Below are 23,376 nucleotides of genomic sequence, written 5' to 3' on the forward strand. Positions count from 1 at the left end.
ACTGTTAAGTTTGAACCAGGAATAAATGGAAAACCTGAACAGACAAAAATGTGTTACAAAATTTAATTGGTAACTAAAAGCCTTCCAGCCAGAGAAAACCCACAACCAGAGGGATTCACAGCCAAATCTACCAGACATATGGAATAGAGATGGTATCATTCTTACTGAAACTACTCAAGAAAATTGAGGAGGAGACACCAGTCCCTAACTCATTCTATACGGCCAAGATCATTCTGTTAGCAAAACCTAACAGAATTGCAACAACAATAACAAAAAAGAAAGCATCAAGTCAATATCCTTCATGAACATAGATGCAAAAACCTCTACAAAATACTAGCAAATCAAATCCAGCAGCACATCAAAAAGCTAACCCATTATACTAAGTAGGTTTTATGCCTGGGGTGCAAGGTTGGTTCAAAATATACAAATCAATAAATAATTCATCACATGAACTAAAAACCAAAACCACATGATCATCTGAATGGATTCAGAAAAGGGTTTCAGTAGCATTTACCATCCCTTTATGTTAAAAACCCTCGATAAACTAGTCACTGAAGGAACATCCGTCAAAATAATAAGACAAATTCACAGACAACATCAACTGAATGGAAAAAAGCGGGTAGCATCACCACTGAGAACCAGAAAAAGACAAGATTGCCCACTCTCACCACTCCTATTTAATGTAGTCTTGGCCAGAGCAATCAGGCAAGAGAAAGATGTACAAGGGATCCAAATAGAAAGAAAGGAAGTCAAACTAGTGTCTGTTTGCAGATGATATGACTTGATACATAGAAAACCTTATAGTCTTTGCTCAAAAGCTCCTAGATCTCACAAAAGACTTCAATAAAGTTCCAGGACACAAAATCAATGTACAAAAGTCAGCAGCATTTCTATACATCAATGACGTCCATGCTGTGTGACAAATCAAGAATGCAATCCCATTTCCAATGCACACACACACACACACACACATAAAAATACAATACACGAGAATACAGCTAACCAAGGAGGTGAAAGATCACTACTATGAGAATTACAAAATATGCTTACAGAAATCAAAGATGACACAAACAAATGTAAAAACATTCTATGCTCATGAATAAGAAAAATAAATATTGTTAATGCTCTTCCTGTCAAACTACCAATGATATTCTGCACAGAGTTAGAAAAAATATATTCTAAAATTAATATGGAACCAAAAAATAGCTTGAATAGCCAAAGTAATCCTAAACAAAAAGTACAATGCTTGAGTCACCACATTGCCTGACCCCAAACTATATTACAAGGCTGCAGTAACCAAAAAAGCCTGATACTGGTACACAAACAGACACATAGACAAATGGAACAGAATAGAGAGTACAGAAATAAAACCACACATCTACAACTATCTGATCTTCAACAAAGTTGACCAAAACAAGCAATGGAGGAAAGAATCATTATTCAATAAATTGTGCTGGGATAACAGGCTAGCCATACACATAAGATTGAAACTGGACCCCTGTCGTACACCATATATAAAAATCATCTCAAGATTGACTAAAGACTTACATTTAAAACCTAAACTTATAAAAACTCTTTAAAAAAAAAAAAACAGCTAGTAAATACCATTCTGGACGTAGGCCCTGGCAAAGATTTCACAATGAAGAAACCGAAAGCAATTGCAACAAAAACAAAATTGACATATGGGAGCTAATTAAACCAAAGAACTTTTGCACAGTAAAAGAAACTGTTAACAGGGTAAATGACAGACTTATAGAAAAGCAGAAAATATTTGCAAACTATATATCCAAGAAAGGTCTAATATCCAGAATCTATAAGAAACTTAAATTCACCAGCAAAAGTAAAAAAAAAAAAAAAGAAGCATTAAAAAGTGGGCAAAGGACATGAACAGACATTTTCAAAAGAAGATATACACACAGCCAACAAGAAAATGAAAAAATACTCAATGTCACTAATTATTAGAGAAATTCAAATCAAAACCACAACGCAATACCATCTCAAGCCAATCAAGAATGGCTATTATTTAAAAGCTAAAAAATAGCAGGTACTGGTGAGGTTGCAGAGAAAAAGGGAATGCTTATACACTACTGGTGGGAATGTAATTGAGTTCAGCCATTGTGAAAAGCAGTTTGGCAATTTCTCAAAGAACTTAAGACAGCACTACCATTCTACCAGCAATCCCATTACTGGGTATATATCCAAAGAAATAGAAATTGTTCTATCATAAAGACACATGCACACATATGTTCAGCACAGCACTATTCACAATAGCAAAGACGTAAAATCAAGTGGAATGCCCATCAGTGGAAGACTGTATAAATAAAATATGGTGCACATACATTGAATACCATGTAGCCATAAAAAAGAACTGAGATTATGTCATTTGCAGCAACATGGATGGAGCTGGAGGCCATTATCCTAAGCAAACTAATGCAGAAACAGAAAGCCAAATATCAATTTTTCTCACTTAAATTTGGGAGGTGAACACTGAGTACACATAAACAAAAAGAAGGGAACAACAGATACTGGACCTTACTTGAAGGTAGAGGGTGAGAAGAGAGAGAGGACAGAAAAACTAACTATTTGGTACCATGCTTATTACCTGTGTGATGAAATAATTTGCACACCAAACCTCATGACACAAAATTTGTCTATGTAACAAACCTGCACATTTATCCCAAAACTAAAATAAAAGTTAAAAAATAAGTAAATGTATCCTATACAGTAATTACCTCATTTATCTGCATGTCAGTATCTCAGACAACTCAGATGAGAAAAAAAAATAATTGTACATTAAAAAGATCTCTGAGCAACTGAAAGTTCCTAATGAAGAATCTTATGCAGCATAATCAACCTATATTAGTAAATTGTTTAATAAAAGAATTCTGTAGAAGAATTATTACTTTCTGATATTAGACAGCTGGGGAGTAATAAAGTTGAGCCTTTTTTAGGTAGCCAGGCTATCCATACTCTAGAACTTAGATATGTTCCTTACAAAAGTGTTTTTCACACTTTAATTGTTTTTCCTAAATATTTTATTACAATGTTTTTGTTATAACATGTGAAACAATGAGAAGATGTGTAAATAGGCAAATAATCCTCCACCCACACATAAAACACATCTGCCTCATAGAAGTAATGTAAACAGACTAGTGAATACAATCGTATATTTTCCATGTTGTGTGTGTGGTTTGTATACATACACACTGGGTTTTGGAGGAGCTTAAAGACAACAATATAATGCTATTCATATTTCACTGATACCTACTTTTTCCAATCGTTTTATTTTAGGTATCATTTCAGGTAATCAACCCAGATTAATTGTTTCATAGCTGTAAAATAGTATATAACAGAAATACACTTTTTCAAATATTTATCTATTTTGGGATATTCAGAACATTTCTAATTTTTACAGTGCATACAAATGCACCTACTTCTACCCTTATTTCTATTTAATAAATTTCCTAAAATTATTATGATGGGGCAAAGGACAGTCAAACTTAAAATTTCAATATCATTGATATATTGTTTTTCAAACAAATTTCCAATATCTTTAAATCATGACATAATTTTATATTGAAAATGCGATTCCTACTAGTATGCTATGCCTATATCATGAGATCCCACACATATTTGCTACTATTTCTAGTCTGACTTTAAATTTTATTACCTATTCTTTTTCCAATATCAAGTTTTTGATTAAGTGAATTCATAATCATTTGTAATGACTGGTAAAAATATAACCCACCTAATATTTCTTTTCCACATGTATTGAGCTCTACTACATGTTCAGCTGAACAAAATAACAAAATATGGGAAACCACTAGGTATGTAATAATTTTTAAATTAGTGAAATTTAAATTTATTATAATGGAAAAAAGACTAAAATTGTAATTGTAATTAGTATTTATCAATTTTGACATATTCCTATTTAATGTTATTAAGCCTTTTATTTCAAAAATATCCTATCTCTCTACATTTATATATAAATCGCTTTGTTCTTTAAAAAATAAATTTACATAGTCATCCACATATGTTCTTTTACTGTGTATGTATATATCTTTTAAAATTTGTTCCTCAGTATTATTTGGCCATTTGTTTTTAGCATTATGTTGAATTTGCTTTTTTCTACCTCATACCCTAGCCATTATTTCTGATAAGATTTTAGCATTTTTAACTGCTTAATCTTTCCATAATACATATTATTCTATTGTTTGCAAGCTAAAATGTGGCTTTATATATACATACGAAAGATAATAAATGCTACTTTTAAAATATGCAAAGTTTTTGGTCTTGTGTATGAAATAAATTAAGGATCATATGCCCCATATTAATGCCAAGCATGTTCTCCATATTAATGTCAATTTCAAGAAAATAGTATTCCTTAGAAAAGCATCTGTGTTATCAGCATATTACCCAAAATAATGATGAATTATCCTAGAGAGTTGAAAAGAAATTTTTGTATGAGTTCAATTCACTTTATCTGCACATCAGTTTGTCACAATTACATGTCTTTTTTTCCTTTTGTCTTCATATAAGAATATGAAGACTATACCTTTTATTTTAGATACAAACCAGTTACTTTCAGATATCAAGATATTTTGTTATTAGGCTATTGTAACTAAGCTCAGTTATTTTTATTTTTTAATCTACAAAACATAAAACACCTTTTTAATAGTTAAAATAACTGCATTCATATCCAGAATATTTAAAGATATATTTTATTAAATTGTAAACAGATAATAAAATGTTAAAGAACAGAAAAGGGAGCAACAGGGGCTTAAGAACTGATACTATAAGAACAGGAACAAGTACAAGCATCAAGACAGTGTGGTGTTGGTGAAGGAATAGGTACATAGATCAATGGAAGAGAAATGGAGTACCCTGTAAATAGACTCCTATAAATATAGACAACTGACTTTGATAAAGGAGCACAGGGAATACAATAGAGAAAAAAAGTAGTCTTGTCAATAAATTGTGCTTGAAAAACTAACATCCACATGCAAAATTGAATCTAGACTGGAGACCTTACAATCTCCACAAAAATTAACTTAAAATATATCATGGACATAAAGGAAAGAAAAAATAAAACTATACAACTTCTAGAAAATAACATAGGAGAAAATCTAGATGATCTTGGGTTTGACAGTTACTTTTAAAATATAACCCCACAGCCATGACTCATGAAAGAAAGATCAATAAACTGGACTTTATTAAAATTAAAAACTTATGTTCTGCAAAAGACACTGCCGAAGAAATGAACAGAAAAAAGCCACAGACTGGGAGAACACATTTGCGGAGTCTTACCAGATAAAGAATTATTATCCAAAATATACAAAGAAACCTTAATTCTCAACAATAAAAACACAAACAACCCAAAAAAATGTTGGACAAAGACCTCAACAAATATGGCACATAGATGACAAATAAATATATGAAAAACTGTTCCACATCATATGTTATTGAGAAAATGTAAATTAATACAACTGGATACACTGACCTACCTATTAGAATAACCAAAATCCAGAGCTGAATGCTGGCAAGTATGTGAAGCAACAGGGACTCTCATTCATTGGTGGTGCGAATGCAAAATGGTACAGTTACTTTTGAAGACAGTTTGGCAGTTTTGTAGAGAACTAAATATATCCTTATGATAGAATTCCGTAATTACGCTCCTTGGTATTTCCCCAAATGATTTGCAAGCTAAAGTCTCCACAAAAAACCTGCAGATTAATGCTTATAGAAGCTTTATTCACAATTGCCAAAACTTGGAAGTAGCCAAGATATCCTTCATTAAGTGAATAAGTAAACTGTGGTACATCCAGATAGTGGAATATTATTCAGCACTAAAAAGGAATGAGTCTTTAAGCTATGAAAAAAAAAAAAAAAAACATAAAGGAAAAGTAAATGTGTATTACTAAGCAAAAAAGTCCATCTACATACTGTGTGATTTCAAGCATATGACATCTGAAAAACTATGGAAAAAGTAAAAACTATCAGTGGTTGCTAGGGATTAGAGAGGAGGGAGGGACGAGTAGGTGGAGCACAGAGAATTTTTAGGGCACTGTAACTACTCTGTATGTTACTATAATATTAGATGTACGTCATTATAAATATTTCCAAAAAAATAAAATGTAAAATTCAAGGAGTTAACTCTAATTAACTATAGATTCTGGGTGACAATGATGTGTCAACAGAGGTTCATCAATTGGGACAAACGTGTCACTCTGGTGAAGGATGTTGACAAAGAAGGAGGCTATGCATGTGTGGGGAAAGAAGGTATATAAGATATCTCTGTATCTTATGCTCAATTTTGCTATAAACGTGAAAGTGCTCTAAAAAGAGTCTGTTAAAATATGAAGGAACAATGAAGGGGACAAAAGTGATTTAAGAATTTATAAGTACCATCATATCTTGTTGAACAAAAATACAACCTTTATCAGTAATACTTTGAATTTTTAAAGCACAAATTAAATAATATATTTCATGGAGAAATACATAGAGCAAATAAACAATATGTGCATAGTTACAAATATTATGATAAATATGTCATCAAACGCATTTCTCACGACAATGAATGTGAATGCACTTGTTTCACTTATTAGAAGAAAATGATGTTTAATAGTGTTGCAAGTCAGACCCCAAGTCTCATGCTTTTACAAGGAGCAATTCTAAAATGAAGGCTTTGAAAAGACCAAAAAGAAATTGTCAGAAGTATACCAGGCAAGTGGGATCAAAATCAGAACAGAAGTATCAATCTTGTTATCAAAGTAGGATACAAGCCTCAGTGCAGTAACCATGATAAAAAAGGACAAACTTAATTGCTAAGAGCTGTAATCCACAATGAATATGTAAATTTATTACTAATTATGAATCAAAAAACACAGCAACCAGCTCTATAAAGCTGGTAATAGGATATCCAAGGAGATATTGATATAAACATATTAGTAAAATCACTCTTTAATACATCACTCTCAGTAAAAGACAAATGAAGTGGACAATAAAAATAAGGAGACAAAAGATCTAATCAATATAATAAATGTGGGAGTTACTATGAAAATAAATCAAATTTCAAACATTTTTAGTAAAACAAACATCTTCTTCTCAAAGTTAAAAAAATACACAGAAAAATGAATCACATATAAGTCACAAAGAAAAAATCAGTAATTTCCATAAAGTAGGAAGACTACAAGCAACACTCACTGATTACAGTAACACAACTAGAATTTACAAACAAAAACATAAAACAAAAGGATTCTTCCCCTGGGAAATTAAAGCAAACAAACAAAGCAAACACAAAACCTTTCATTACATAACTGCTTGGTAAAAGGAGAAAAATAAACTAAAATTAAAGAACATTTAAAAAATAATGACGGACGGCCTGGCATGGTGGCTCATGCCTGTAATCCCAGGCACTTTGGGAGGCCTAGGCAGGTGGATCACAAGGTCAGGAGATCGAGACCATCCTGGCTAACATGGTGAAACCTGTCTCTACTAAAAACAAACAAACAAACAAAACAATTAGCTGGGAGTGGTGGTGGGCACCTGTAGTTCCAGCTACTCAGGAGGCTGAGGCAGGAGAATGGCATGAACCTGGGAGGTGGAGCTTGCAGTGAGCCGAGATCATGCCACTACACTCCAGCCTGGACAACAGAGCAAGATCCCATCTCAAAAAAAAAAAAAAAAGAAAAAAGAAAAGAAAGGAAGAAAAAGAAAAAATGAAAAGAAAATAAATAATGACAGAAAAAGCACTGCATATCAGAATCAATGAAATTCAATCAAAACAGTTCTCAGAGGATGATTAATTATATAGCATTAAATAGTTTTATCAATAAAGAGGAAAGAAAATATATCAATTAAATTTCTTGTTAATAAAGTAAGCAAGTAAGTAAATAATAAACAAAAAGTATAGTAAAGGAAATAAAAAGTATATCAAAGAAAGCTTTTATGACATTTTTTATAAAAACAATTATAGAGACAAGTAACCGATCTAATGAATAAATCAAAATCATGGTATTTTAAAAAGTTAAAATACGTAAAACTGTAAGATAACTTAATCATAAGAAAAGGGGAAGAAACATGATGATACAAAATACGAAATGACAAAGGAGTAATCATTGAAACAGAAGAAATGGTTAGCAAATCATAGGAGAAGACTTTGTAGACCTCTATTAAATGAATTTGAAAACTTGAGTAAAATGGGAAGTTTCCTAAGAAAAACAAAACTGACCCCATCAGAATTGAAAGGAAAGATAAGCAAGAACCTCTTGAAATTAGTTACCTACAAGGAGTGGGTGGGAAAGAGGCGGAAAGAAGAATAGAATGGAAGGTCAGTGTGTCAGGGATAGTAAAATGTCTGAGGATCTCTCAGTGTATATATTTTATACATAGTAAGACAGGAGAATAGAGTCTAGAGGCAGGAAAGTTATGACCAATGTATGCTGAACCAAGGAAAATCACTAAGGTCTGGGGCCAGGGAATCTAAGGCCAATTTGTGCTGACTTCCTTAAAGAGAAACCGCCAAGGTTTGTGGGCAGGGAACATAAGGCTAATTAACACAAACTTCCTAAAGTTAAACCCAAAGGGAAAAACCCCTTGCCCCATGCTGATAACAAAAGATCAAAGGCTACTCTCCCTACAATCTCCTCCTTCCACCATGTCTCAGATGGAAAGGAAAAGTGCCCTGGATTGGCCTGGGGGCCAAGCATGTGCCATCTGTTCATCTGCATAGAGTGCCAATTCATCCACATCAGCCTTTAATTAGTCACAGACCAAATCCTTCATCTGCATAATGGGTAACCAATAGGGACCTCAAAAAGAAGTTCCTAAAACCCAGAAAACTTTGTAACATGTAACCTGGCAGTGGAGTGGCTTGCTTGCACTCACTTCCACCCTATGGAGTCCTTTCTTGCTTTGATAAATCTCTGCTTTCACTGCTTCTTTCCTGTTTTGTTACATTGTTACTGTGCGCATTTTGTCCAATTCTGTGTTCAAAATGCCAAGGACCTGGAAAACTTACGCTCAAGGTCCTCCTTGCAGTAACAATATGATCCTTAGAACCGTAGTACTATTTTATTTACTCTTAACATACCCCCAAAATTAACAAACACAATTAAACCGTAAAAGCGAGCATACGTAGCAATCACTTTTAGTTTCTAAAAACTAATCTCAATAAAAGGAACATGAGATCCTTGGACACTTAGGTGATTCCAGGAAAAATACAAGTTAACCTGGAATATCTTTTGGCATCAGAAAGTAATAAACTGTTCAAAAAATGAATAAAATGAGGGCTTCATAAAAGAACCAAAGTGGTCAACTTGGAGGAGCCCCTAGTAGTCAAAGCTGTATTAATCTGAGCAACAATATTAAGGATAACATTAAGTTATAACCTTGTGAATAAAATGAACATTAATGAGACCATGCTGATATAAATTTATAAATGACGGCAAATGAACAGCTTTTTCTAACAAGAGGTTTTTATATGTGTTAAAGGAAAGAGGGAAATAAAGCATCACCATTATGCAAATACCCCTAATAATTATTGAAGACAAGATTTGCCAGTGAATGTTAAAATTAGTGTGCAAGGGTTATAGGAGAAACAATATATCCATATTCTCAAATATATTTCCCAAAATATTTATTAAACATAAGGGTGAAGTTAATAACCTTACACTTGATAATCCAGCAGATACCAAGTTAACAGAATAATCAAGTAAATATCCCCAGTACTAAAAGACTGGCATGATGAACCATATGCTGTGATAGGCTAGTAAGGGCACCGTATCATTTCTGTGGTGTTCTTTCTGAAAATGATAACCTCATTTCAATCATGGAAATATATCAGACAAATCAAAGTTGAAGGTCATTTGAAAAATAACTAATCAGTACTATTCCAAAGTGTCAGATCATAAAAGACAAGGAAATACTGAAAAGATTGAAGGTCTGAAAGAGATTAGGGAGAAATCATAATGAAATGCTATGTAAAATCCTGAGTAGTATTCTTGAACGAAAAAAATAATATTAGAAAAAAATGATGAAATTTAAATGATGTTTCCATTTTAGTTACTAATATTATACCAATATTAATTTCTTCTTCCTGATAATTACATATAATCATATAAGTTGCTAATAGTAGGTGAAGCTGGTGAGAAATATATGAATAATCCATATAATATTTATGCAACTTTTCTGTAAGTCTAAAATTAGTTCAAATTAAATGTTTCAGAAAATGAGCTTATTGTGTCCATCTGCACATTAACATTACTGAATTAGGGTGTTATATCAGGGATCCACAAGATTTTATTCTTTCCCCACATTTGTTTCTATATTTAATGCTGATTATAGATCTAACTCTAGTGATTTATTCACGAAAATTCATTACTTTCAACACCTCTTTTCTGCATAGAGTAATTATTTCATTTATAAAATAATGTATTTGAGGTTTATTTGTACATATCAAAATCATACATTAAAATGTCACTTCTCTAATATAATAAACTACTAAAACATCAGTGATATATTCAAAATAGGTGAAAGGAAAACTTCAGAACACATTTGTGTAAAATATTTAATTCTCAAATAACCAATTAAGCAAACAATTTCAATTGTGGCTTTCTAACCTAAGTTTAATTAGTTTTGACTTGGAGCTGTGGAGATCTGAGAACTATACATGAACTAATTTTGCAGAAGAGGTCAATGAAAATACCCAATTAAAAAGTTTAAATTATGACCATTAAATTATGACCTATTTAAATCAGTTTGTCTGTGTCACTTAAAAATGTATGTCCACTGCATCTTGTAAGAATTATATGTATTTGCACCATTGCTTATTTTTCAAATTGTAGGGTTTAAATAAATTCAGTTTCTACAGTTGTATTTAAAATACATGCTATCTGCTAAATATTAACACTGATGAATACATTTGGTAATCTAGTAAACAAGGACAAACCATTATTATATTGTATTCATATTTAAGCAATTTCATGGACAATGACATGTTATAACTGAGAAAAGCATCTAGTTAAGTCTTATATCTTAATAAATATAAACTATCAGCTGTATTTAAAATGCCTTTTTATATATACATAGCAAAATAACACCATAATAGGTATTCTAAAACAAAGATATTTTAATTTATATTACATAACTCCTTGGATTTATTATAGAATTTGTGGGTATATTTCTATTTTCCTTACATTAGGTTTTTTGAAACTTAATACTATAGCCTGTACATTGAAGTTCACCAAGAAATTAAAAGCAGTAAATATTAAAATCGATTTTAGAATTTCTAAAATGAGTTCATTTCTATCACATCATTTAAAGTTTAAGTTTTTTCAATTTGAATTCACATTAGAAATTCAAAAGCTCCTTAACTGCATTAAAGTTATTTAATGCATTTTAATCACCACAGGATTCATCAGAATCAATAGGTTAGCAATTGAGGCTCACTATTTATTGCGAGGTTTAAATACCATGATAGAAAAACACTTTCCTTAAAATTTTAGATAATGAATCAGATGAATCAGACTACTAGCTAGGGAGAATTCTGTGTTCTTGAATTTTCTTTAGTAAAATAATATCTTTAACCTTCTTAAATCTATGCTCCACAAAAAAAGTTCTACAGTACTTTTAAATATCTAGATTTTTATATTAATTTTTTCACTTAGTATCTAATTTATGAGACTTGTCATTGAAATTTGATATTCTTCAATTAGGTACAAAGTATTTAGATTTTAATAATTTACTTTCTGGTGATTTCTACAGCCTGCTATGTGGTGATTTCTGCCACATTTTCTTTTTTTTTTTTTTCTTTTTTTTTTTTTTTATACTTTAAGTTCTAGGGTACATGTGCATAACGTGCAGGTTTGTTACATATGTATACTTGTGCCATGTTGGTGTGCTGCACCCATCAACTCGTCAGCACCCATCAAGTCATCATTTATATCATGTATAACTCCCCAATGCAATCCCTCTCCCCTCCCCCCTCCCTATGATAGGCCCCAGTGTGTGATGTTCCCCTTCCCGAGTCCAAGTTTCCTCATTGTTCAGTTCCCACCTATGAGTGAGAACATGCGGTGTTTGGTTTTCTGTTCTTGTGATAGTTTGCTAAGAATGATGGTTTCCAGCTGCATCCATGTCCCTACAAAGGACGCAAACTCATCCTTTTTTATGGCTGCATAGTATTCCATGGTGTATATGTGCCACATTTTCTTAATCCAGTCTGTCACATTTTCTTTTGCTGCTTATATCAAACTCATAATTAACAAAATAATCTCAGGATTTGTTTGTATGCTTTTGTCAAATTGCTTTTCATTTAACTCTTTCTTAGGACAATTTCCTAAATTGAACACTCTTTCATGGAAAAAAGTAAATTGGAACCTGCACTTGTGAGGCTTGGAAACTACCACCTAAGATGTTTACAAGGAAAACTGTTGTTTGCCTCAAAATGTTTATCCTTGGGAAGGAATCAATATTGTGCTGACTTTTTCCCCATACATAATTTGGCATTGCTCCAATAATATTATTTCCCTGTTTACAAAGTAAAAGTCCAAACAAAAAAATATGTTACTTAAATAAGTTTCTCTCTAATGTATTTGTTCCCCAGTGTCACCAGCTCAAAGACATTTACAATAAACTCCACACAGGAAATTGCAAATCTTTCCATATTGCCAGCACTCATGGTCACCTTATAAATTATATATTTCTTCTTTCATTGTTTTGCGTGCTTATATATATGTGCATATATATATATATATATATATATATATACACACACACACACATATATATATACACACACACAAATAAAAAATACCTGTTCAAACATTTATTGGTTACTATTAATATTGTTTGGCTCTATGTCCCCACCCAAATCTCATCTCGAATTGTATTCCCCACACATCAAGGGAGGGACCTTGCGGGAGGTGACTGTATCGTGAGGGGTGGATTTCCCCATGCTGTTCTTGTGATGGTGAGATAGTTCTCACAAGATCCGGTGATTTAAAAGTGTTTGGCAGTTTCCCCCTCACTCTCTCTCTCCAGTCGCCTTATGAAGAAGGTCCTTGCCTCCCCTTTACCTTCCACCATGATTGTAAGTTTCCTGAGGCCTCCCCAGCCATGTGGAACTGTCAGTCAGTTAAACTTTTTTTCTTCATGAATTACCTAGTCTCAGGAAGTTCTTTATAGCACTGTGGAAACACATTAATACAGCCATTCACCAATGTAGTTTTGCTGGCATAATTTGTACTCTCTCTGCCTCACTCCCAGAAAAATAGTAATACTCCTTCAGTGTTCTAATAATCTTGGACAATGGGCTATATCTGTTCTCCAGCTTGGGTTTCAGCTCACCATTTACTGCTTTGGTCTCATGTCATATTGTCAAATGGACATTAGTGGTGGGGGTCTTTATTCGAATTCAAAATGCAGCTACAACATTCAGATAACTTTGGGATTGTTCAAAGAGAAGACCACCTACCTACATCTACGATTATTCTTTTTTCATATATTTAGTCAGAGACACAGCATTTAATGGGACTCTCATTAATAGAGTTACCATCATTGGTAACTCTACAAGTACATGCAAGAAATCTTGGTAATATTTTTTTTCTCATCTCTTGTATCCCTAATTCAGTGCACCTTAGTTGGTAATATTTTTTAAACTGATAGAGTCTTACCAGTTTTTTTTTAAATAAATTACTTTTAGCTATGCCAATGCCCTTTTATCCAATGAGTCATGAAGCCACTGTGGGGATTCTTCCAGTGACCAAACATGCCGATCCCCATTACAGATTCAGGCAGTGGAGGGGAAAACACCGGATAGACCTCTGGGTCCCACTGGGCCCACTGTGAGTTTGACCTCAGTCTCCATCTATCACTAGAGCACTTTATGTTCCCTCTCTGGTGGACCACAGTGCAATTTTGGGTCCCCACAAATTAGTGTTCATTCAGAGTCAGGGCCTCGTAATCTCCAATAGTTCTGCTCATTTTATTTTCCCCTGTGCAGGCACTCTTGTAAATGGCCACAGCCCTTTCAGGAAGACTAGATGGAAGATTTATTGTGTGTACATATGGCAGTGGTCCATTATTGCAGAACATGTAATAAAGAGTAAATTTGTAGCTGAGAGGCAATAAATTGATAACTGGCACAAAGTGTGAAGAGAATATAGAGCCTTTCAAATGAAGGACTTAGACCATTATAATAAATGTGGCAAAATTTATATCAAAGACAATTTAGTCCCTAAGGAGAATAAATGTCAAATAAGAGGAATGCTTTTTTGAGGAGCAGATATTTGATGCCATATTGTAAAACATTAGAAGAATATATTCACCCCTATTCAATTGTCTTATAAGGTTAATAATATCAATGGATGTGTCCTAGGAATATTCTCCATCCTGCCAGGGTTGAAAGTATATTTGACACATAATAATTTTGTACTGAATCCACTTCTCTTTTTGATGAGTTTAGAATGTATATATATGTCTAATGACAAAACTATTTGAAGGCATCTGTTCTGTAGGGGAATAAAAGTTTCAGCTGTGTACATTTCTTATAAAAAATAGTGTTATTGTACTATAAGTACTTTAATATCTGCTTTTCACCTCTCATTTAAACATGTCTGTTAACAACCTTCTATTACCATCATATGCTAAATATTTATCAGTTGTCCCCAAACAGATAAACCTTAGAAAATATATTGTTGTAGACAACATTAATACTTTGTTAATGATAATTCAAATATTAATTAAAGTAAGTTGGAGTCTTCTTTATTGATGGAGTGTATTTGAGAATAAAGGAAGAATGAGAAAAAAATAGTTTCATCATTTCTATTTTCAAATATTCTGCAAATTATATATATCTATGAGGTGGATGATAAAAAGTGGTTTTATACCACTATGAAGGTGATACTATCAACAATATTTTCATTTCTTTATTTGATTGTAACTAAGCTATTTATTAGTTATTATAAGGAAAAGGAATATCTGCATTAATTGATTTGATGTATTTGTCCTTTACTTAGAAAAAAACAAATAAATTGAGCAATTGTAAATCTCTGTGACCCAGTGTTTAATTACCAAATCTATTGCATTTAATGAGCAGAGATAATCCAAATGCTAAGTTTTGTATTTACTCAGTTTTTTGATAAATTGAACATTTTATAGATAGAATACATATAAGAACTGCTCTAGAATGTTATGTAGGCAATTTCATAATATAAAAGCAAATCAGTGAGCATATGTTACAACAGAGAGAAAATGCAGAATTAAGCACATGTATAATACGTGTGTGCTTAATACCTGAACCAGCAAAAACAGTGACAAATTTTCTCTATGCTAACCATTAAGTACTAAAGAATTTTTAATTAATAGATTACAGACTATACAAAAAGCCTCTGTATATTTTGGGTTGTCTACATGCTTCATTGTCAAATTGAGTAAGATGCAACGAGTCGGTGACATTTTCAACAGGATTTCCAAAAAAAAAAAAAAAAAAAGGATTTTAAGGCCATGCTACACAGCATGGTCTTATGCATATACCATGGCCAATTGGATGTGGCTGGGTATTTTAGTTCTATTCAAATTATGCACATGCACAACCTTTGTCATATAGATCAAATAGTTCTGAAATAATGGTATTTGACAATGAACCTTATTTAGAGAAACCATACAATCAGATAATTAACACAAAATAAAAGAATTGTGATAATTTTTCCAAACCAGCTAAATTTATTTATGATGATAGCATCCAAATAAAATCAGCTTGGAAAGTAAACGTTTAGGGAGAAATTTTTTCCTAGCTTATCTTGTTAAAATAGTCAAATTGGCATAGAATTCCTGGAGATTTGGAATATATTCTACCAAAAATGTCCCACCACCTTTGTGTACATCATCTAATGCTGACTCTTCCTATTTTTGCTATTTTGCTTTTCTCTGTCACTGTATAGAATGGAGACCACTCTTAGCAGAATCTATTAATTAACCAAGTTAGCTTTGAAGTAAAATGAGAAGCTGTGTATTCATGTGAATCTAGCATGTCACTGCACAGAAACAACTCTCTTCCGTTTATAAAAAGAAATACTCCATTTTCCTGTACAGCTTTCTCTAGCAAAATATTTTGCTGACCAAACTTTGTTTCACTGTTTAAATGGTATTTCTATAACATCTGTTTAGCAATGCATTATTCAAGAAGTTAAGGTCTCTACTGGCAATATAGCAGGGAGACTAATGATGTTAGGATGGTAATTAATCTTCTTGGAAAAACTTAAGGTTTTATGCATTTTTGTTAAATCTAAAAAAGATTTCATATTCCCCCAAGCATAATTGTGCCACCCATGTTTCTGAAATAAAATCGAGATAGGTAGAGATAAAGTTAGCAAGTTTTTGGGTGGTTTTGGTAAAGGAAACATTCAAGTAGAGAAACAAGGTCTCACTTTGGGCTGCAGTTACAGGCTTGAGGGTGGGGTTTTGTTAGGGATCTGCCCTTTTCTGCCTAGAATTTCTCTGATTCCTCTCCCTATCAATAGCCTGGGAAATATCATTCTGGACACAGGCCCTGGCAAAGATTTCATGAAGAAGACACAAAAAGCAGTTGCAACAAAAACAAAAATTGACAAATAGGGCCTAATTAAACTGAAAAGCTTCTGCACAGTAAAAGAAACTATCAGAGTAAACAGATAACCTGCCAAATGGGAGAATATATTTGCAACTGTGTATCCAACAAAAGTCTAATATCCAGAATCTATAAGGAACATAAATACATTTACCTGAAAAAAAAAAAAAATCTCATTAAAAAGTGAGCAAAGACATGAAGACACTTCTCAAAAGAAGACATAAACATGCCCAGCAAACTTACAGAAAAATGCTCAACATCTCCAATTATTAGAGAAATAAAAATCAAAACCACAATGAGATACCATGTCACACCAGTCAGAGTGGCTATTATAAAGAAGTGGCCGGGCGCGGTGGCTCACACCTGTAATCCCAGCACTTCGGGAGGCCAAGGTGGGCTGATCACAAGGTCAGGAGATCGAGACCATCCTAACACAGTGAAAACCCATCTCTACTAAAAATAGAAAAATTAGCTGGGCGTGGTGGCGGGCGCCTGTAATCCCAGCTCCTCAGGAAGCTGAGGCAGGAGAATGGCGTGAACCCGGGAGGCGGAGCTTGCAGTGAGCTGATATTGCACCACTGCACTCTAACTTGGGCGACACAGCCAGACTCCATCTGAAAAAAAAAAAAAAAAAAAAAGTCAAAAAATAACATGGTGATGAGCCTATGGAGAAAACTGAATGATTATACACTGTTGATGGGAATGTAAAATAGTTCAGTCTTTGTGGAAACAGGTTGGAGATTTCTCAAGGAACTTAAAACAGAACTACCATTTGACCCAGCAATCCCATTACTGGGCATATACCCAGTGGAAATAAAACATTTTACCAAAAAGATACATACCTTCATATGTTCATTGCAGTACTATTGACAGTAGCAAAGACATGGAATCAACCTCAGAGACCATCACTGGTGGACTGGAGAAAGAAAATCTGGTACACATACACCATGAAATACTATGCAGTCATACAAAAAAGAAAGAGATTATGTCCTTTGCACCAACATGGAGCTGTAGGTCATTATCTGAAGCAAACTGATGCAGGAAAACAAAACCAAATACTGCATGTTCTCACTTATAAGTGAGAGATAAACATTGAGTACACATGGACACAAAGAAGGGAACAACAGACACTGAGCTAACAACAGACCTAATTCACGGTGTAGGGTGGGAGGAGAGTAAAGATCGAAAACCACCTGTCAGATACTATGCTTACTACCTGTGTTGTAAGGATAGTGCCTGTTACCTATCGGGTACATCAAAGCCCCGTGACATGCAATATACCTATATAACAAACCTGCACTGTGTACCCTTAAATCTAAAATAAAAGTTAAAAAAAAATTAAAAAAGAGAAGGCTATAAAAACTAGAAAAACAATTTAGGAAATGCAAAATCTGACTTATAGCCATTCCAGAGAAAATGAAAAAAATGATCATTAAAGTAACATGAATGTTTTCTAGATCTAATATTTATGAATCTCCAAATTGAAAATACTAATTACTTTGCACAACAAATTTAAAAAGCCTAATGCCAAAGCACATAATTATCAGATTTTTAAATGCTCCAGATAATAAGATTCTAACAGCTCACAGAAACGAAACAAGTCATACTACAAGAACTGAAAAATCAAATAGAGTTCTCAATGAAAAAACAAATAGAGTCACTGGATCTGGAAGACAATTGTGATAGTAATTTCATTTGTTACTTACCTGAATCATGCTATGCTTAAATATCTGGTTAAATATGATTTCTCCATGTGTCTGTGAGGATGTTTCTGGAAGAGATTATCATTTGAATCACTAGACAGAGTAAAGTGAATTGCTCTCCCAAATGTGGGTAGGTCTCATCTAACCAGTTCAGGGTGTGAATAGAACAGAAAGGTGGAGGAAGATTGTATTCACTGGTTCTCTGCATGAGTGGTTGATCAGGGACATTGGTCTTGCACATTCAGTGCTCCTGGTTCTCAGGCATTCAGAGTCAGAATAGAATCTATGTCATTAGCTTTTCAGCTTTCCAGGCCTTCTAACTACACCAATGGCTTCCCTGGTTCTCCAGTTTGAAGATGGCAGATTGTGGAACTTCTCGTTTTCCATAACCTCATGAACCAATCCCTCATATGAGCCAATATCTCATGAGTCAATACCAGACACACACACACTCACACACACACAAACATTCTGTTTGATTGTTTCTTTGGAGAATCCTCACTGATATGATGAATTGTTTTTATCATTCTGTGTAGAAATGCTTTTTTACAAATATGACTTAAATTGCTGGCCACAATATCAATCAAATGTGATAATATAATAAATGCTTTCATGTATAATGTCATACTTACCATTCATACGGCTTCAGAAAATTCTGCAACAATATGTTCTTCCAAATATGTGTAACTAAGCAAGAGAGAGAAAGAGAAGAAAGATCAAAAAAAAAAAAATTCCTAGAATACTGACAAATAAAAGTTCTTGAAGAGCAGAACAGCAAGTTCTAGAGAGCAAAGCGTTTGAAATGGAGCAAGACATTAGAGGGCTTAAGAGAGGAGTATGAAATAAAATTATGTTTCTGCTTTAAAGCTTATAGGATGTTAAATCACAGTATCTTATAGATGTGGAAATGAATTAGCAAAGATAACACAAAAATAAAATAAACAAAAGGAAAATATAAAGACTGACTCCAGTAAAAATAAAAGTTAGTCAAGGAGGAGAATATAACTATAGAACTGCTGGAATTTGATATCATTATAATAACCAAAATACTGAATATGAATTTAACCAGAACCAAAGAAGTAATTTTATGTGGAGGATGGATGAAGAAAAAATGTGTGTTTGAAAGTGAGATAAAAATTTTTATCTCCCATTAAAAAAATCACTTAAGTGTTTAAAAGTAACGAATAAGGATATGTAAGAATTCTTTTTGTTTTGTCAATATATAGAGATAAATTTCAACACACACACACATAAATGCACACTTTTAAGTTCTTTTCTTCTCTGAAAAGGAAAGTGTTGAGGAAGAGATGACAGAGGAACTTTAGTCATTATTATTGTTATTGATGTCGTAATGCTTTCTGCGTTTTAAAAGTAAAAAGCTTACATTTCATAATGTGACAAAAATTTAAATTAAAATTAACGAAAATTAAAGAATGATTTAGTGTTTCAAAAATACTAAAATCAATAACTTAAATACCTTTAATACTTAATCTGTATTAAATCTGTGCTATCTGGAAATTACAGCAGTAAGTTTAACTTTTTTCATTAATTTATGAGATACCCTCAACTCTCGATTTTTCATTAATTATCCTTAGTAAGTTATTATGCCAGTTTGACATACCTTAGGTACTATCCTGCTTAAGGCCTCTTCTCTCCAATACTAGTTGGTAAATTCCCATGGAATGTAAATTGATTTTAATATTAATATTACAAAAAATATAATTAGGAAGTTGACCCTGGAGCACTATCATCAAACTTTTGCATAAAAACCCATAAATTCACGGGTGTCTTCTACTCTATAATAAGGATTTTTAAAAAGATGTATTTTTACTCATTTCATCTCTACTGGCATTTTATTTAATGATTTATTGGGTTTTTAATGACATTATTAATATTACATGATACTCATCTCTGGTAAAGGCCCCAAATAATTTGTATTAAAATGCTTAAAAATATTGCAGTGGAAAAAAAATTAAACACAAAGAACTAATACAAGTCATAAAATATAATTTAAAATGCAATGAGTTATTTACCTTTGAACACATCTGTAGGAAAATAATATACAGTCCCAAAATATTTTTTTAAATAGTCATGAAATCACTGGTAAATATGAATAATGAGCCAAAGTTTCTACCATCAAATTCACAGAATACAGAAATTATTACAATCATGCTTATAATGTTCATGTGAGTGGATTAGAAGCACTCACAACCATAACAAACCATGTTTTGTTCAATAAAAACATAAGTTACCAAGAAAATTACACAACGGATATTAAGTTGATCAATACATACCTGAAAAAATTATTTTCTTCCCTCTTCCTTTCCTTTCTTTGACATACAAAAGGATTAGTATTTAATAAGCATTCAGCTTGATGTTTAGGAATACTCAGAAGAATGGGCATGCTTCCTACATCCACCTCACACCTTATTTTAGGAACCACTCAATAAAATAATTGTTTTATATAAAAATTGTATAGGTGCTACAAAAGAGGACCATAATCTCTGTGAGATTAGACACTTTGTCTTGTTTCTGGATATATCTAAGTATCTAAAACAGGCATTGCAAATATTTTCATAAAGTGTCAGACAGTAAATATCTTAGGCTTTCTGGCCTAAGTCTGGCCAGCAACAGTCTCTGTGGCACAGAGTCTCTGGTTTTACAGTGTTGCTGGCAACTGTGAATGCATTGATACACAAAAACACACTCACCCACCGTGTTGTGGCCAGTAGTTGATTGATCTTTGATCCTGAAAAATGCCCGACTCATTTTGGTGCTGAGGATAAGCATGTGAGTAACACACATATTTATTCAGTACCATATCATCCTGGTACAACTTCTATCTTTTATATGCATGTATATGTGTGACATTGAATTACACATAAAGACAACTGTCAAATAAAGACAAAGTCATACTTAGATAAGAAGAGACTTTGTTCAAAAAGAGTATTCCAATAGGCAGAATATTCTTATCTCATAAATCAGCAAGCATATGAAAATAAAAAAACAAAAAGGTTTATTTTGTAAGGAGAGGTAAGCAATGCTTAGCAGAAACTTTTAAGGAGGAGTTGAGTAACCAAAAGGGAGTATAATCCTGGTTTGACAGCAAATCTGTCTTCTATCATTAGCAAGAACACAAGATACGCTGACAAGTGGAGCAAGTTAAAGTTTAAGGGCCTGTGTGAAAGAGAGATGCCTGACTAATGTTTGGTCAAGGTAAAGCAGAGGGTTAGAGGGTTGGTAAGAGACAGTAAGTATTATGTTAGCACTTCTGGATTCTGGAACTCCACACTCATCTGAATTTCATAATACATTGTTAGCTACTCCCTCTCCATCTTTTCTTCCTGCCCCCCCTCCCATCCAAGAGAGGATCTCACTCTGTCACCAAGACTGGCATGTAGTGGCATGATTGCAGCTCACTGCAGACTTGAACTCCTAGGCTCATGAGATCCTCCTACTTCAGCCTCCCAAGTAGCTGGGTCTACAGGTGCATGCCACCACACCCAGCTAATTAAAAAAAAAATTGCAGAGACAGGGGCTTCACTATGTCACCCAAGTTGGTCTTGAACTCCCAGATTTAAGCAATCCTCCTGCCTTGGTCTCCCAAAGTGCTGGGATTATAAGCATGAGTCATGGTGCCCAGCTCCATCGCTTTTCTGATTCACATTGTCTTAGTGACTCAACATCCTAGGAAATCTCTGAATCACAGAATGTATTCTTCTCTAATTTTAGATAGAGGCCAGGACACTTAAGTAAGAAGGTCTGACTTTCCTGTTTTAAAGTCATGGTTGCATCTACTTTCATAAGAACTTATTGTGTAATTTTTCTGTCAGTAACCTGGGAATAAAGAGTGGAGTTTATTCTGCACTACAGATCATGTGTGAGCTGCTCTTTAATAAATATTTATTTGTGAATTTGGGTTTGATCTGGAACTTGTTTTTACGGTAGTATACCACTTTGTTGCTGAAACTGTACAGGGAGGAATATATAACACATACCTGACTGTAACCATAGCAGCTGAATACAATTTACCAGAAATAAGTTATTTCATAACAGATTTAGAATTTCCTAACTTTAAACATTTTATTCTTATATACATGTACAATTTAGCTCTAGAAAAATAAAAAAAAAGTTTTAAAAGAAATCAAATTAATTCAAAGAAATAAATACACTTTTGCTTTCATCCATGATAAAAAAAAATTAGAGGATTCAATTTACTCTTTGACATTAAACAAAATAGTTAGAATATTTTTTAAAGACAGTGTTTAGATATTGAAAAGTGGCCAGTGTCACAATATTAGTGAAAGGAGAAGGGAAATAAGACAAGCGCTACAATTATACCAGTTTTCTGCCTAGAGCTAGTTTCCAGATAGCAGTGTGGATGGAGGAGGAATTTGAGAAGATCCAGATGTTTCCTTGAGTTTAGGAAACAGAGTTAAAAGCTCTGGAAGGTCAAGGCAGAATTCATGGAACAATTTAATGAGGGAGAGAGAGGGAGGGGGGGAAGAGGGAAGAGAGAGAGAGAGAGACAGAGAGAGAGAACTAGAGAGAGAGAAAATGCAAGTGCATATACAGTCTGGAGACAGATGATTCCACTGTGGTTTTCACTGGAGTACTGACTAACACATGTACAAAAAACATTCTGACAGCAGAAAAAGCTTCTCCAGAAACATACCTAAAATCCCTAGGGATAGGAAAAGTTTGTAATTCCAAACAGCCAGAGTGGGGAAAACTTCATAATACCTGAGAAACTGAGTAGAATACTCACAATGGTATTGCCTTCATATCACTTTAGCCCTAAAGTCAGCTCTGGACCTCTCTAGCAATGATAAATGAGAGCCTCAAAGGATCAAATTGTTTTTAGTAATTTAATTACATTCCACAACAAACTCCATAATAAAAAAATAATCATTTAAAAAATAAAGAAAACATGTATAATACTTGCCACCTGGTTTGAAGCTGGAACCTAGTGAGAGGTGATTAGGCCCTGTGGGTGGAGTGAATGGATTTATGCCATTAGTGTAGGAGTAGGTTAATTATCATAGAAATGAGTTTTTTATAAAATGC

At 33.3% G+C, this 23,376-nt stretch overlaps 1 long non-coding RNA gene across 1 annotated transcript in view; it reads left to right on the forward strand.

Annotated features, from left to right (window-relative positions):
* The window catches only part of LOC115899591, a 47,617-nt gene extending 25,436 nt beyond the window's left edge, over window positions 1-22,181 (forward strand). The window contains exons 3-4 of the long non-coding RNA XR_004059240.1: window positions 21,438-21,559; window positions 22,042-22,181. This is a non-coding gene — a long non-coding RNA (uncharacterized LOC115899591). The remainder of the gene's footprint in view (window positions 1-21,437; window positions 21,560-22,041) is intronic.
* The last annotated feature ends 1,195 nt before the right edge of the window (window positions 22,182-23,376 follow it).

This window comes from Rhinopithecus roxellana, chromosome 9 (assembly GCF_007565055.1).
Source record: "Rhinopithecus roxellana isolate Shanxi Qingling chromosome 9, ASM756505v1, whole genome shotgun sequence".
Taxonomy (NCBI): domain Eukaryota; kingdom Metazoa; phylum Chordata; class Mammalia; order Primates; family Cercopithecidae; genus Rhinopithecus; species Rhinopithecus roxellana.